Source organism: Taudactylus pleione, unplaced genomic scaffold (genome assembly GCF_031769625.1).
Source record: "Taudactylus pleione unplaced genomic scaffold, aTauple2 ptg000251l, whole genome shotgun sequence".
In the NCBI taxonomy this organism is placed as follows: domain Eukaryota; kingdom Metazoa; phylum Chordata; class Amphibia; order Anura; family Myobatrachidae; genus Taudactylus; species Taudactylus pleione.
Window position 1 is genome coordinate 3,766,231 of NW_028284653.1, and position 17,006 is coordinate 3,783,236.

The following is a 17,006-nucleotide window of genomic DNA, read 5'->3' on the forward strand; positions in this document are numbered from 1 at the left end:
TTTCAGTATGCAAAGGAACTGTGTGACATGCTAATGTGTACACTGTCTTTAAAATAATCCTTCACCATTCTATTTATGCTTACTGTTTCAGATAGATAAATGGTAGAGGTGTTACTAATTGTGGCCAATTCTTTTAAGCCTGACCAGATGCCATAAAGTTGTTTCACTCTTGTACACTGACTCATCATCATCACCAATGGGTCTCTTTTTTTTTTTTTCTGGCAGCATTTGTAAGATAAATTGAAGCAGGAGATGTCATCGGGTCATGTGCCTCTTGAGCTGACAACTTGCTTGCCAGGAGCTCTTTGCCTATCTTAATATCTGTGTCAGATGGAAGGAAAGACATTACTTTCGACTTAAACCTAGGATCAAGCACAGTTGCCAAAACTTTGTTATCTAATTTTAAGATGTTGTAAACCCTTTGGTCATGATAAAGAAATTAAAGCACTTGATCTACAAGTCCAACATACTTAGCAAAATTGCTTTGTTTTAGCTTCTCTGACTTTCAGCTAGAGGCAGGAGATAGTACAGGTAGTCAGAGATCAGGAGCTGAGACCAGAGTCAGCATGCAGACTGAGTGAAGGTATGCTAGGAACAAATTCAAGGAAGGTCAAGATAGTTTAAATAATGCAGGGAAGTCTGGATGCCAGGAGCAAATGCAGGAAAGGTCTGGATGGTTGAAATAATGTAGGGAAGTCTGGATGATGGAGCAAATTCAGAAATATACACAGAGCAGGTCAACATCAGAGGCAGGCAAGGATGCTATAACCAGCACAGAGGTCTTTTACCTGCACAGGAACCAATCGGCAATGTCCTAAACATGGAAGGCACCTCAGTGTGATTAAGCCACAACCACCTGGCGGAGAATGGTGGAAGCAGGAAAGGGGAGGCGTCCTGGCTGCTAGGAAACAGCTGGGACTAGAAGCTAGTATGGCATCATATAGCCTTTCGGCCGTCTGGCAACAGTCAAGATCCGATGACAATGTGAGCCATCGTGGCCAGTGTAGTAGCTCATAATATTCCCTCTTGCCTAAGTTGGTGGCATGACAAATGTAACTGTTGTTGCAGCTGCAGCAATCTTCTACATGCAGTTGCTATATGCTGAAAATGTTTAGAAAATTTTCAGGCCACAGACAGCATGTGCTGCATGCACCTGTAATTTTTTAAGAGATTTGAACCACTAAGTTTATTGTGTGTGCAAAACATGGGACATGTTTGGGTTCACCCAGTTGTAATGCTCGTGCAATTTTACTAGTGTTATAGGAAATTACAAATCCTGAAGAGAGTCTTAGCGGGGTAAAGCCATTTTACTATCACATATCTGAGTTTTTCCAACAGATTGACATTGTTATGTCTCTTAGTGAAGCAAGTGATACAGAGAGTAGCCTGTCTGTGAATGAGCTGGCGTTATGTGTTAGATACTGCTGCTGCTGAAGACAATACACCCACCTAGTGGGCTATCACAGTCATATAATCTTTAGTTTGACCAGTTCCACTTGGTCACATATCTGTATTTAAGTGGATAGTGGGTACAATGGCAGTTTCTAGGCCAAGAAGAATATTGTTCCAGTACAGATGAGGAATTGCTGTTCTGGTAAAATGGAAGCAGGATGGAATTTGGCAAGGGGGACACAGGACCACAACTAATTGTCTAAACCAGATGCATTGATAGCAGCTATTGGATGCATCTCTAATGCTAACATATCCGTCATGACTTCAGTGATCTGCTGTGCAACAAGATGGTGACTGTCATACTTGATTTCTCTTGCAAATGATTGTTTTACAGTGAATTGTTGTTTTAAACTACTAGTCTTCCTAGTCTCCTTCTGTGCTGAAGAGTCACCCCCAGCAGCTAGTGTTAAATGATTCTTATTGGGAATCTTGGATAGGGGAGGAGACAGTATTTTCAAATTGGATGCAGGAGGACTACCTCAATTCATTAATGAGGAGGTTCATGATGAAGGTGTTGGCAGTGGAATTTGCATGTGCTGGGATCTATCCATGCTGTTGGTAACTGATGCTGGACTGCTTGTTATTATTTTTCAGGTTTTTGTGATTTTGACAAATAATTTGCATGAACTCGTTGCAAATGACATAACAGGGAGGAGGTGCCAAGATGGTTAACATCTCTACCCCTACATACTTTGGCCTCAAAAAATGTACATTTAGCTTGACAAATGTCATGTTTTGTGAAAAAAATATTCTACAAGGCATGCCAATGTCCTTCTTCTTATTACTGGCAAAACTGATGGCACTGGTAGCTGACTTATGTTGACAGAAACAACATCCTCTTCCTGAATTTTAGCAACCTTCTTGTCCATCAAATTCATTATCAAAATCCTAATTAACATCAGATACACAAATATCCCCTTATCCTGTTGCATGCAGCATCCTGTGTGTGTGTGGAAATGTAAAGAGAGTGGGTATACCTGGGTGTGTGTGGGAATGTAAAGAGTGTGGATATACCTGGCCGTGTGTGGTAAAGTAATGAGAGTGGGTGTACCTGGACATGTGTGGGAATATAAGGAATGTGGGTATAACTGGATGTGTGTGGGAAAGTAAGCAGCGTGGGTATACCTGGGCATGTGTGGGAATGTAAGGAGAGTGGAAATAACTGGGTGTGTTTGGAAATATAAGGAAAGTGAGTATACCTGAGTGTGTGTGGAAATGTAAAGAGAGTGGGTATACCTGGGTATGTGTGGGAATGTAAGAAATATGGGCATAACTGGATGTGTGTGGGAAAGTAAGCAGAGTGGGTATACCTGGGCGTGTGTGGGAATGGAAGGAGAGTGGATATACCTGGGTGTGTTTGGAAATATAAGGAGAGTGAGTGTACCTGAGTGTGTGTAGGAATGTGAGAGCGGATATACCTGGGTGTGTGTGGGAATGGAATGAGAGTGGATATACCTGGGTGTGTTTGGAAATATAAGGAGAGTGAGTATACCTGAGTGTGTGTAGGAATGTAAGGAGAGTGGATATACCTGGGTGTGTGTGGTAAAGTAATGAGAGTGAGTATACCTGGACATGTGTGGGAATGTAAGGAATGTGGGTATAACTGGATGTGTGTGGAAATGTAAAGAGTGGGTATACCTGGGTGTGTGTGGGAATGGAATGAGAGTGACTATACCTGGGTGTGTTTGGAAATATAAGGAGAGTGGATATAACTGGCTGTGTTTGGAAATGTATGGAGAGTGGGTATACCTGACTGTGTGTGGAAATGTAAAAAGAGTGAGTATACCTGAGTATGTGTGGAAATGTAAAGAGAGTGGGTGTACCTGGATGTGTGTAGAAATGGAATGAGAGTGGATATACCTGGGTGTGTTTGGAAATGTAAGGAGAGTGAGTATACATGAGTGTGTGTGGGAATGTATAGAAATATGGGTGTACCTGGGCGTGTGTGGGAATGGAATGAGAGTGGATATACCTGGGTGTGTTTGGAAATATAAGGAGAGTGGATATACCTGAGTGTGGGAGTACCTGGGCATGTGTGGGAATGTAATGAGAGTGGATATACCTGGGTGTGTTTTTAAATGTAAGGAGAGTGGAGGGATGTGTGATTTTTTTTTAAGCTAGGAAAATGACAGCAGCACACACAAATGTGCACGCGCGATAATGTGATAACATTTCTTCTTATCACATTTCAAAAATATTTAATATATGTTTAACTGGTTATGTCACATTTGCTATTAGTGTCAAGTAGATGTGTCCCCAAAGCTTGACAGAAGTAAATATGTGGACGTTATCATAACTAGACTTGACAATGTACTTTTCTGTTGAAAGAAATGCTATGACATTATTGGGAACATTTATCAAAACTTGGTGAGAGTTGAAGTGTAGAGAAATAAAGTACTAACCAATCATCTCCTAACTGTCAATTTATACTGTTTGAAAAATGACAGTTAGGAGCTCATTGGTCTCTCTCCATTTAATTTCTCTCTTTAAGCTTTGATAAATCTTCCCCTATAGCTAATATTATAAATAAATTTGTTGGAATGCTGCATATATTAGCAAAATGACTATAACTTGTACTATAATTTCATTTCAGGAAACAAGAACAAGGAAAATAAAGATGATAACTCAGGTATGTTAGTGTCCATCTGTACAGAAAGCAGCTCACAGAGAGATAATATTTATCCATATGTACCCAAGCTCTCTCCCAATTCATCTACCATTTTGGCAGCTGGCATCTCAATACTACAGTACCAAGGGGAGGCAAATATAGAGAAAGGAGTAGAAATGCAGAATTTTTCCAATAGTTACCATAGCACATTGACTGATTTGTGTCTATTCAATATAAATGTACTTTCAGGACCAGAACATTTACAGTAAGTGCAGCCTTAGTATGCCTGCCGGGACCTGTAGTACTACTGCAAAAGACAATAATTATATTTTCATATGCAACACACAACACAATCAACTAAGCACCCACTGTCCAGGGGTGATGGGGATAGCCACGGGCTATCAGCCTGTGCCTGGGGGGCCAGCTCCCCAGGGATCCTGGCCTGGGCTGACTAGCAGTCAGGGGTGATGCTTCGGCTGGGGGGCCAGGTGAAAGGGCTCCCCTGGCTGTGGTATCACCCCCCCACTAGAAAGAGGCTGGTTCTGGTAAATACAGGGGTACCGTACGCATTTTTCCCCCTGTATTTCCAGAACCAGGGCAAGCTCAGAGCCCAGTGCTAGTTGCACTGAATACGGGGGACCCCTATGTCATTGGTCCCCCGTATTTTGGCAACAAAGACTGGTTCTGAAAAGCCTAGTGTTGGTTGTGCTTCATACGGGGGACCCCTACATCGTTTGTCCCCTGTATTTAGGAAATTTGTCCCTTTTCCAAAGCCCGGTGTTGGCTGTTGTTTTTGGGGAGAAGGCCACACAAATTTTTTTAACATAGGTTTTTTTTTTAAATTAAACACAGAAGCACAGAAGGATCTCACTGACCCATCCCTGCTTCTGTGTTTTTTTTTTTAAACACAGATGCAGGTATTACGGAAATTCCAGATCCAGGCCTGCTTCTGTGTGCTGCTACCTCCCCCAGGTCCTAACGCCTGCACCACTGCCGCCTACATTGCCGCCGCACCGCCGCCACTATCGCCTGTTACCGTCCCGGTTTCTGGCCACCGCTAGCGCACGCTTACCCCTAACCCCTCTCCACTGCATCCCGGCCACAGAGAATGCTGGCTTCCTTCCCCCGGCCCCCGCTACCACCCACAAAAGGCAGACATCTTGCTGCACCCAAGTGAAGCCATAGTGAATACACCTGCTGTGAAGGCTCCTATTGTGGCTGCGCAACAAGTTGAAATTTCCTATCTATTCAATGTAGGGGTGAGCGGGTTCGGTTTTACTTGGTTCTTATCGCCACTTTACCGCAAATTTGGCTCGATTTATTCGCTATCCAAAGCACATGTTCGGCGATAGCCAATAAAAAGATCTGGGTAAAACCGAGTAAAACCGAACCCGCTCACCCCTAATTCAATGGCGCATTCTTGAGGTAATAGTTTAAAAACTGTAACTTTCTCAATTACCTGAACCACAAAAGGCCCTACCCTGGAACAATAGCTACCTAATAAAATAAACCCCAAGTCTAAATTCGCCCCCTACCCTGAGTTATGCCTTCCCAAAAAAACCCCATAGAGAACAGCAGAAAAGTGGTCCTGATTGATAATGTCAGCAAAAAGTGACAGTTGGAGTTTTAGAGTACTCCCAAATCCTCATTTTTTATGTTTTTGCACTGAAATTTGGCATGCAGCACCAAGCAAAAGTTCTACCTGCCGTGCCAAATTTAATCCCAGTACCTTCTATAGCATTTGAGGTGTAGCCCTTTAAACACCATGCCCCCCCTCCGGAATTCTCTATGGAGAAATCAGTTTTTTTAAATGCAGCCTTAATATAAGGGCACAACTGTGCCCTTATTATATATATATATATATATATATATATATATGTGATGTCGTCCAATCCATCCAGTGGTAGGCCCAGAACAGGCTCCCTGGGTCAAAGTTCTGTCAGGTCCAACTGGGACCCCAACCACTCCATTAGGCATACCAGACCACTTGCCACCCCTCTGTTACATTTTCATCCAAATCCATCCTGTGGATTTGGATGAAAGTGTCTCCCCGGGACATAATTCTGCCCAGCATACACCAACTGGAACCTCAACTCCACGGTATGTCTTCTGGGATCCAATGTTTCATCCATATCCATCCAGTGCAAGGCTCAGAACATGCTCTCTGGGTCAAAGTTAAGCCCAGCGTCCCTGGGACAAAGTTCGGCCCAACAGCAACATTCCACAACGGTAGGTCCGACTGGAACCACAACCCCCTAGTATGTCTTCTGGGGTCCAATGTTACCACTCTGTGAAGTTTACAGAGAAATCCATCCAGTGGAAGTCCCCCAGAACAGGCTCCCCAGGTAAAAGTTCTGCCCACCGTACACCAACGTGAGGTCCGACCGGGACCAATGAATTTTATTTATAAGATTTGTCACTCTGCCGCATTGTCACTTTGTCGCTATGTGGTCTAATAGATTACTTTTTCGATACTAATTAACTATGTAAGATTTGGTATCTTACCTTGAGAGCTGTGTAAGATATTTGCCAACAAACAAAGAAACAAACATTATATATATATATATATATATATATATATATATTAGGGGTGAGCAGGTTCGGATTTCTGAAATCCGAGCCCCCCCGATCCGAGTCAGATCAGAGTCAGGCTCGACTTTTCCCGCCTGACTCGGATCTGAAATCGAGGCAAAACATCATCATCCCGCCTTCCGGGTCTCGCGGGTTTTGGATCCTATATAAGGTACCCGCGTCAGCGCCATTTTCTCACTCGGCTGTGGACAGTGAAGAGGGAGGGTGGGAGTTAGGGCTGGCTGGGCTGTGTAGTGTAGTGTAGTGTAGTGCAGAGTAGTGTTGTGCTGTGCTGTGCTGCGCTGTGCTGCTGTTGTCCACTACTTCAAAGTCCATAGGGGCTGGCTGTGTTGTGCTGTGCTGCTGTTGTTAATAGGGGCTGTGTCCACTACTTCAAAGTCCATAGGGGCTGGCTGGACTGTGTTGTGCAGTCAGTTCACCATAGGGGCTGTGTCCACTCCAAAGTCCTGTGCAGTGTCCCAGTCCTAAAGGGGTGCTGTAGTGTTGTCCAGGGGGTGCTCTGTCCATCTGGGATGCTCCCCCCAAGTGCTAAAAAAATAATATTTTTTGTGTGTTTGTGAGTTGTGTGCGCAGTAGCCGCACGTGCATCAACAAAGTAGTGCCAATCGTGCGCCTGTGTCATAAGTAAAGGGCCAGCTGGCTTGACCGTTAAAGGGTGCTGTAACCCCCAAAGTACACTCCAGTCCAAACCAAAAAAAATATTATTTTCTGTGTTTGTGAATTGTGTGCGCAGTAGCCGCACGTGCATCAACAAAGTAGTGCCAAGCGTGCGCCTGTGTCATAAGTAAAGGGCCGGCTGGCTTGACCGTTAAAGGGTGCTGTAAGCCCCAAAGTACACTCCAGTCCAAACCAAAAAAAATAATTATTTTCTGTGTTTGTGAATTGTGTGCGCAGTAGCCGCACGTGCATCAACAAAGTAGTGCCAAGCGTGCGCCTGTGTCATAAGTAAAGGGCCGGCTGGCTTGACCGTTAAAGGGTGCTGTAACCCCCAAAGTACACTCCAAACCAATAAAATATATATTTTCTGTGTTTGTGAATTGTGTGCGCAGTAGCCGCACGTGCATCAACAAAGGAGCAGCGCCAAGCGTGCGCCTGTGTCACATAAATAAAGAGCCGGCTGGCTCATTTCTTAAAGGCTGGTGTAACCCACAAAGTGCACTACTCTCCAGCAAAAATAAAAAAATAATTTCCGTGTTTAGCCGCACGTATATATCAAATCGATATAACATAAATGGAGGACCAAACTTTCTCCGATAAAAATAAAATAGAGAAAGATCAAGAACCACTTCCTCCTAGTGCTGAAGCTGCTGCCACTAGTCATGACATAGACGATAACATGCCATCAACGTCGTCTGCCAAGGCCGATGCCCAATGTCATAATAGAGGGCACATACAATCCCAAATGACAAAGTTCAGGAAAATGACCTTGAAAAAAACATTTAAATCAGCTGAAGAGAAACGTAAACTTGCCAATATGCCATTTACGACACTGAGTGGCAAGGAACGGCTAAGGTTGATCCCTAGTATGTTCATGACTAGTGGATCAGCTTCACATGACGATGGAAGCCCTCCTCCCACTAAAAAAATCAAAAGAGTTAAGCTGGCAAAAGCACAGCGAAGAACTGTGCTTTCTAAGAAGATATCACAAATCCCCAAGGAGAGTCCAAGTGTGGTGGTGGTTGCGATGCCTGACCTTCCCAGCACTGTATGGAAAGAGGTGGCTCTTTCCACCATTTGCACGCCCCCTGCAAGTGCTGAAAGGAGCACCCACAGTCCACTTGATATGCAAATTGAAGATGTCACTGTTGAAGTACAACAGGATGAGGATACTGGTGTAGCTGGCGCTGAGGAGGAAGTTGGCGAGGAGGATTCTGATGGTGATGTGGTTTGTTTAAATCAGGCTCCGGGGGAGACAGTTGTTGTCCGTGGGATGAAAAAGCCCATCACGGTCATGCCAGGGCAGAAGACCAAACATTCCACCTCTTTGGTCTGGCAATATTTCTATCCAAATCCGGACAACAACTGTCTTGCCATATGTACCATATGTAAAGGTGAAATAAGTAGGGGTAGGGACGTCAACCACCTAGGAACATCCTCCCTTATACGGCACCTGCAGCGCGTTCATAAAAAGTTACTGTCAAGTTCAGAAACTTTGGCTAAGACCCTAAGCAGTCCAGGGACACCTAAATCCCGTTGTCCTGTTGTATCCAAGCGCCTGCAAACCACACCGTCAACTCCCTCCTCGTCTATTTCCTCCTTAGTCAGGATCGGAAGTAGTCCTGCAGGCCATGTCACTGGCATGACTGACTCTCCTATCCGGGATTCCTCCGGAGGATCCTGCATTGCTACGCCTACTGCTGCCGCTGCTGCTGTTGCTGCTGCTGGGAGTCATTCATCATCCTAGAGAGGAAGTAGGAACACCACTACTTTTACTAAACAATTGACCCACCAACTGTCCTTAGCGAGGAGGATGAAGTACGACAGCAGTCATCCTGAAGCAAAACGTATAACTGAGGCCTTGACTGCTATGTTGGTGTTAGACGTGCGTCCGGTATCCGCCATTAGTGCAGTGGGATTTAGACAATTGCTGGAGGTAGTGTGTCCCCGGTTCCAAATCCCGTCGAGATTCCTCTTCACTAGGCAGGCGATACCGAAACTGTACAGAAACGTCAGAAAAAGTGTCCTCAGTGTCCTGAAAAATGCGGTTGTACCCAATGTCCACTTAACCACGGACATGTGGACAAGTGGAACAGGGCAGACTAAGGACTATATGACTGTGACAGCCCACTGGGTAGATGTATCACCTTACGCAGCAACAGCAGCAGCGTCACCAGTAGCAGCATCTCAGAAATACCAGCTCGTTCCAAGGCAGGCTACGCTGTGTATCACCGGTTTCAGTAAGAGGCACACCGCCGACAACCTCTTAGAGAAACTGAGGGAAATCATCGCCCAGTGGCTTACCCCACTTAGACTCTCCTGGGGATTTGTGATATCTGACAACGCCACCAATATTGTGCGGGCATTACATCTGGGCAAATTTCAGCACGTCCCATGTTTTGCTCACACAATAAACTTGGTGGTGCAGAATTTTCTGAAAAGGACCTGACAACAATTTCTGACATGTCTACTGTCACTGCATATGATACTGTCACCATTGACAGAATGGTGGAGGATTACATCGGTGACAGCATCCAAGTAGGCATGTCAGACAGTCCATACCTGTACTGGCAGGAAAAAGAGGCAATTTGGAGGCCCCTGTACAAACTGGCTCTATTTTACCTGAGTTTCCCCCCCTCCAGTGTGTACTCCGAAAGAGTGTTTAGTGCAGCCAGGAACCTTGTCAGCGAAAGGCGTAGGAGGTTGCTTCCACAGAATGTGGAGAAGATGATGTTCATCAAAATGAATTATCAGCTCTTCCAGGGAGACCAGCCTCCAGAACGTACAGAGGGACCTGTGGTGGTGGATTCAAGTGGGGACGAGTTAATACTTTGTGAGGATGAGGATGTACACACTGAAGAGGGTGAGGAATCGGTGGATGAGGATAATGAGGATGACATCTTGCCTCCGTAGAGTCAGTTTGTGCAGGGACACATTAATTGCCAGCTTGTTTTGTGCGGGCCCAAACGAACCAATCATTTCAGCCACAGTTGTGTGGCAGACCCTAGCGCTGAAATGATTGATTTGTTAAAGTGTGCATGTCCTGTTTATACAACATAAGGGTGGGTGGGAGGGCCCAAGGACAATTCCATCTTGCACCTCTTTTTTTTCTTTGCATTATGTACAGTTTGGGGCCTAGTTTTTCAAACTGCCATCCTGTCTGCCACTGCAGTATCACGCCTAGATGGGTCACGTGTTTGTGCCGCCCACTCGTGTCGCTTAGCATAGTCATCCAGCTACCTCGGTGCTACCTTTTGGACATAAAAACACTATTGTGAGGTGTTCAGAATAGACTGGAAATGAGTGGAAATTAAGGTTATTGAGGTTAATAATAGCATAGGAGCAGAAAAACCTACAAATTCTGTGATTTTAGCTGTTTTTATGCTTTTTTTCAAAAAAATACAGATCCAAAACACAAAACCCAGAACCCAAAACACGGAAGGGTGGTTTTGGCAAAACCAATCCAGATCCAAAACACGAAGAAAGATCCAGATCCAAAACCAAAACACGAAAAGTGGCCGGTGCACACCCCTAATTTATATATATATATATACATATATATATATATATATATATATACATACAGTATATACTGTGTATATATATATATATATATATATATATATATATATAAACTGGCAAATATGGACCTGCACTTCAATACAAATAATGCAGCTGCTTGGTTGCCTTCAGTGGAGAGACAAATAAATGGACAGAAAAACATAATGTTGTATGATGTTTGCTTTGACAAAAAAGCCTGGAGGCTTTCAAACGTTGGCTATTTATTGTATGGCTACTTATTGATCTAATACAATTCTTTCTACATACATCAGACTTGGAGTGCCGCAGTTTTTCTGTCCATTTTTATATATATATATATTAGGGGTGTGCACCGGCCACTTTTCGTGTTTTGTATCTGGATCTTTATTCGTGTTTTGGATCTGGATTGGTTTTGCCAAAACCACCCTTCCGTGTTTTGGGTTCTGGGTTTTGTGTTTTGGATCTGTATTTTTTTTAAAAAAAGCATAAAAACAGCTAAAATCACAGAATTTGTAGGTTTTTCTGCTCCTATGCTATTATTAACCTCAATAACCTTAATTTCCACTCATTTCCAGTCTATTCTGAACACCTCACACCTCACAATAGTGTTTTTATGTCCAAAACGTTGCACCGAGGTAGCTGGATGACTATGCTAAGCGACACGAGTGGGCGGCACAAACACGTGACCCATCTAGGCGTGAAACTGCAGTGTCAGACTGGATGGCAGTTTGAAAAACTAGGCCCCAAACTGTACATAATGCAAAGAAAAAAAAGAGGTGCAAGATGGAATTGTCCTTGGGCCCTCCCACCCACCCTTATGTTGTATAAACAGGACATGCACACTTTAACAAACCAATCATTTCAGCGCCAGGGTCTGCCACACAACTGTGGCTGAAATGATTGGTTCGTTTGGGCCCCCACAAAACAAGCTGGCAATTAATGGTCCCTGCACAAACTGGCTCTATGGAGGCAAGATGTCATCCTCATCCTCCACATCCACCGATTCCTCACCCTCTTCAGTGTGTACATCCTCATCCTCACAGAGTATTAATTCGTCCCTGCAGGAACCACAGGTCCCTCTGTACGTTCTGGAGGCTGGTCTCCCTGGAAGAGTTGATAATTCATTTTATGAACATCATCTTCTCCACATTTTGTGGAAGCAACCTCCTACGCCTTTCGCTGACAAGGTTCCCGGCTGCACTAAACACTCTTTCGGAGTACACACTGGAGGGGGGGCAACTCAGGTAAAATAGAGCCAGTTTGTACAGGGACCTCCAAATTGCTTCTTTTTCCTGCCAGTACAGGTACGGACTGTCTGACATGCCTACTTGGATTCTGTCACTGATGTAATCCTTTAACAGACAGACGCACGCTTGTCGCTGCTGCTTTGAGGATTCAAGTGCGGCTACAGCCCACACAATTCACAAAGACAGAAAAAAAAAAAGAATATTTTTATTGTTTGTGGAGCACACTTTGAGGGTTACACCACCCTTTAACAGTCAGACGCACGCTTGTCGCTGCTGCTTTGAGGATGCAAGTGCGGCTACAGCCCACACAATTCACAAAGACAGAAAAAAGAAGAAGAATATTTTAATTGTTTGTGTAGCACACTTTGAGGGTGTCACCACCCTTTAACAGACAGACGCACGCTTGTCGCTGCTGCTTTGAGGATGCAAGTGCGGCTACATCGCACACAAGTCACAAACACATTAAAAAAATAGTTTTTTATTTTTTGGAGCACTTTGAGAGTTACACCACCCTTTAACAGACAGACGCACGCTTGTCGCTGCTGCTTTAAGGATGCAGGTGCGGCTACAGCCCACACATTTCACAAAGACCGAAAAAAAAAGAACAATATTTTAATTGTTTCTGTAGAACACTTTGAGGTGTCACCACCCTTTAACAGACAGACGCACGCTTGTCGCTGCTGCTTTAAGGATGCAGGTGCGGCTACAGCCCACACAATTCACAAAGACAGAAAAAAGAAGAATATTTTTATTGTTTGTGTAGCACACTTTGAGGGTGTCACCACCCTTTAACAGACAGACGCACGCTTGTCGCTGCTGCTTTGAGGATGCAAGTGCGGCTACATCGCACACAAGTCACAAACACATTAAAAAAATAGTTTTTTATTTTTTGGAGCACTTTGAGAGTTACACCACCCTTTAACAGACAGACGCACGCTTGTCGCTGCTGCTTTAAGGATGCAGGTGCGGCTACAGCCCACACATTTCACAAAGACCGAAAAAAAAAGAACAATATTTTAATTGTTTCTGTAGCACACTGTGAGGGTGTCACCACCCTTTAACAGACAGACGCACGCTTGTCGCTGCTGCTTTAAGGATGCAGGTGCGGCTACAGCCCACACAATTCACAAAGACAGAAAAAAAAAGAACAATATTTTAATTGTTTGTGTAGCACACTTTGAGGGTGTCACCACCCTTTAACAGACAGACGCACGCTTGTCGCTGCTGCTTTGAGGATGCAGGTGGAATCTAGACGGGATTTGGAACCGAGGACACACTACCTCCATCAATTGTCTAAATCCCACTGCACTAATGTCGGATACCGGACGCACGTCTAACACCAACATAGCAGTCAAGGCCTCAGTTATACGTTTTGCTTCAGGATGACTGCTGTCGTACTTCATCCTCATCGCTAGGGACTGTTGGAGGGTCAATTGTTTAGTAAAAGTAGTGATGTTCCTACTTCCTCTCTGGGATGATGAACAACTCCCAGCAGCAGCAACAGCACTAGGAGGAAGTGGTTCTTGATCTTTCCCTATTTTATTTTTATCGGAGAAAGTTTGGTCCTCCATTTATGTTATATTGATATATATACGTGCGGCTAAAGCGCACACAAACACAGAAAATATTTTTTTATTTTTGCTGGAGAGTAGTGCACTTTGTGGGTTACACCACCCTTTAAGAAATGAGCCAGCCGGCTCTTTACTTATGGGACACAGGCGCACGCTTGGCGCTGCTCCTTTGTTGATGCACGTGCAGCCACAGTGCACACAAGTCACAAACACAGAAAATATATATTTTTTTGGTTTGGAGTGTACTTTGGGGGTTACAGAACCCTTTAACGGTCAAGCCAGCCGGCCCTTTACTTATGACACAGGCGCACGCTTGGCACTACTTTGTTGATGCACGTGCGGCTACTGCGCACACAATTCACAAACACAGAAAATAATTTTTTTTTTGGTTTGGACTGGAGTGTACTTTCGGGGGATACAGCACCCTTTAACGGTCTAGCCAGCCGGCCCTTTACTTATGACACAGGCGCACGCTTGGCACTACTTTGTTGATGCACGTGCGGCTACTGCGCACACAATTCACAAACACAGAAAATAATTTTTTTTTTGGTTTGGACTGGAGTGTACTTTCGGGGGTTACAGCACCCTTAACGGTCAAGCCAGCCAGCCCTTTACTTATGACACAGGCGCACGCTTGGCACTACTTTGTTGATGAACGTGCGGCTACTGCGCACACAATTCACAAACACAGAAAATTATTTTTTTTTTGGTTTGGACTGGAGTGTACTTTGGGGGTTACAGCACCCTTTAATGGTCAAGCCAGCCGGCCCTTTACTTATGACACAGGCGCACGCTTGGCACTACTTTGTTGATGCACGTGCGGCTACTGCGCACACAATTCACAAACACAGAAAATATATTATTTTTTTAGCACTTGGGGGGAGCACCCCTGATGGACAGAGCACCCCCTGGACAACACTTCAGCACCCCTTTAGGACTGGGACACTGCACAGGACTTTGGAGTGGACACAGCCCCTATGGAGAACTGACTGCACAACACAGTCCAGCCAGCCCCTATGGACTTTGAAGTAGTGGACACAGCCCCTATTAACAACAGCAGCACAGCACAACACAGCCAGCCCCTATGGACTTTGAAGTAGTGGACAACAGCAGCACTACACTACACTACACTACACAGCCCTAACTCCCACCCTCCCTCTTCACTGTCCACAGCCGAGTGAGAAAATGGCGCCGACGTGTGTACCTTATATAGGATCCAAAACCCGCGAGACTCGGAAGGCGGGAAGATGACGTTTTGCCTCGATTTCAGATCCGAGTCAGGCGGGAAAAGTCGAGCCTGACTCGGATCGGACTCGGATCGGGGGGGCTCGGGGGGGTTCGGATTTCAGAAATCCGAACCCGCTCACCCCTAATATATATATATATATATATATATATATATATATATATATATATATAGTGATGTGCAGCACTCCCCACTTGTAACAAGTGTACTTGCTTTGGTGCCCTCCATAATCCAGCATAGAAATGAGGCTGCACTCAGAGACTACAAATAAGGAAAACGCAGGTGACGTTTATTGCACCATTTCGGGGATCATATCATCATGAAGGGGCTGTGATCAATAGAAGTTTGGAACTCCAGGTTTTCTGGGCTGCACAGCTCAAACTGGAAATATAGAATTCTGGGTTTTCCAGGTCGCCCAGAGCCAGCAGTAAATCAGCAGCACAGGAAGGGTTTAAAACTCTAACACACCTGTTGCTCTTTGCCCTGATGCTGTCTAGCAGCCAGATAGTAGGATTAAGTGTCTGTATTGCCAGGGACCAAGGGCTATGCTGGGAGAGCATGGCTGATTGTGGCTGCAAGCCACTGCTGAATATTGCATACGGGGAGTGCTGGGACTTTTATGTTTAGTTGTTTATTTGTGTTATATGCCTGTGTGTGGCCAGGGCTAAGCTCATGTATGCTAAAGTGCAATGTCTGTTGCCAATAAAAGACACTGCTTTACCGAGTACCTGTCTGTCTGGGATCCTCATTTCTATACCCCGTGTAACAATATATATATATATATATATATATATATATACACACACACAAACATATAATAGCTCCAGTAGTGACTGTCAGCCACCAATAAATATGAAAAGCGGACATAATCTTGTAGTATGATAGGAACGTAGAATGCTGGTGCATATATTTCCATATACTGTATTTCTTTACTAATATAGGTCCTCTGATTTCTCCTTAGCAATATAGAGTGCATATTGTATATTCTGTGAAGAAAAGATAAATCATACATTGTATTTCAGTATTATTAAAAATATTTCTTCTCATATATATCTTTTCACAGATTCCGGTTCACATGAAAAAGGTAAATGATTGATTTGCCCAGCATACACCAATGGGAGGTCTGACCAGGACCTCAACCCCCTAATATGTTTTCTGGGATGCAATGTTACCACAAATTATGTTATGTCGTCCAAATCCATCAATTGGAAGGCCCAGTACAGGCTCCCTGGGTCAGCGTACACCAATGGGAGGTCCAACTGGGACCCTATCACCCCTAAAACCTGGCCAGGATCCAACTGGACCACCTCGCACTGGTTTCATCCCAGTCGGTGCAGGGGTGTCCGAATGCATAACCGGACAGTAAAACAAAAAAAACAAACTGACAAACAGACCAATGAATTTTATATATAAGATGTGTGAAGCAAGTGACACAAATTATGTCACTGCTCACACAATTTAAGGATACCAGCCTTTGTGTCCGGTGCGGCCTGGGAGTGTTTCTCTCTCTCTCTCTCTCTCTTTATATATATATATATATATATATATATATATATATATATGTGTGTGTATATATATATATATATATATATATATACTGTATATATATATATACTGTGTATATATATATATATATATATATATATATATATTGGTATACCCGAGCACGCACAGAAGGAGCGTAGCTGGAATGGAGAGAGTGTGTTTTTAACTTCTGAAATCATTTGAGTTTCACTGGGTGTCTGGGTAAAGAGAGTGGGTATACCTGGGCACATGTGAGAATGTTAGGAGAGTGCATATACTTGGGCATGTGTAGAAATGTAAGTAGAGTGGGTATATCTGGTCGTGTGTGGGGGAATGTAGGAAGAGAGGGTATTCTGGGGCATGTGTGGGAATGTTAGGAGAGTGGGTATACCTCATACTTGCCATCTCTCCCTCATTGTCAGGGAGACTCCCTGAAAGAGCAGCAATCTCCCTGTCTCCCTGAAAAGTGTAGAAATCTCCCTGATTGCACCTTACCCCCATTATGAAGCTGTTATATTAAAAAAAAAGATAGTGATACTTGTGGTTAATTAGCTCGGTGGACTGGGGTC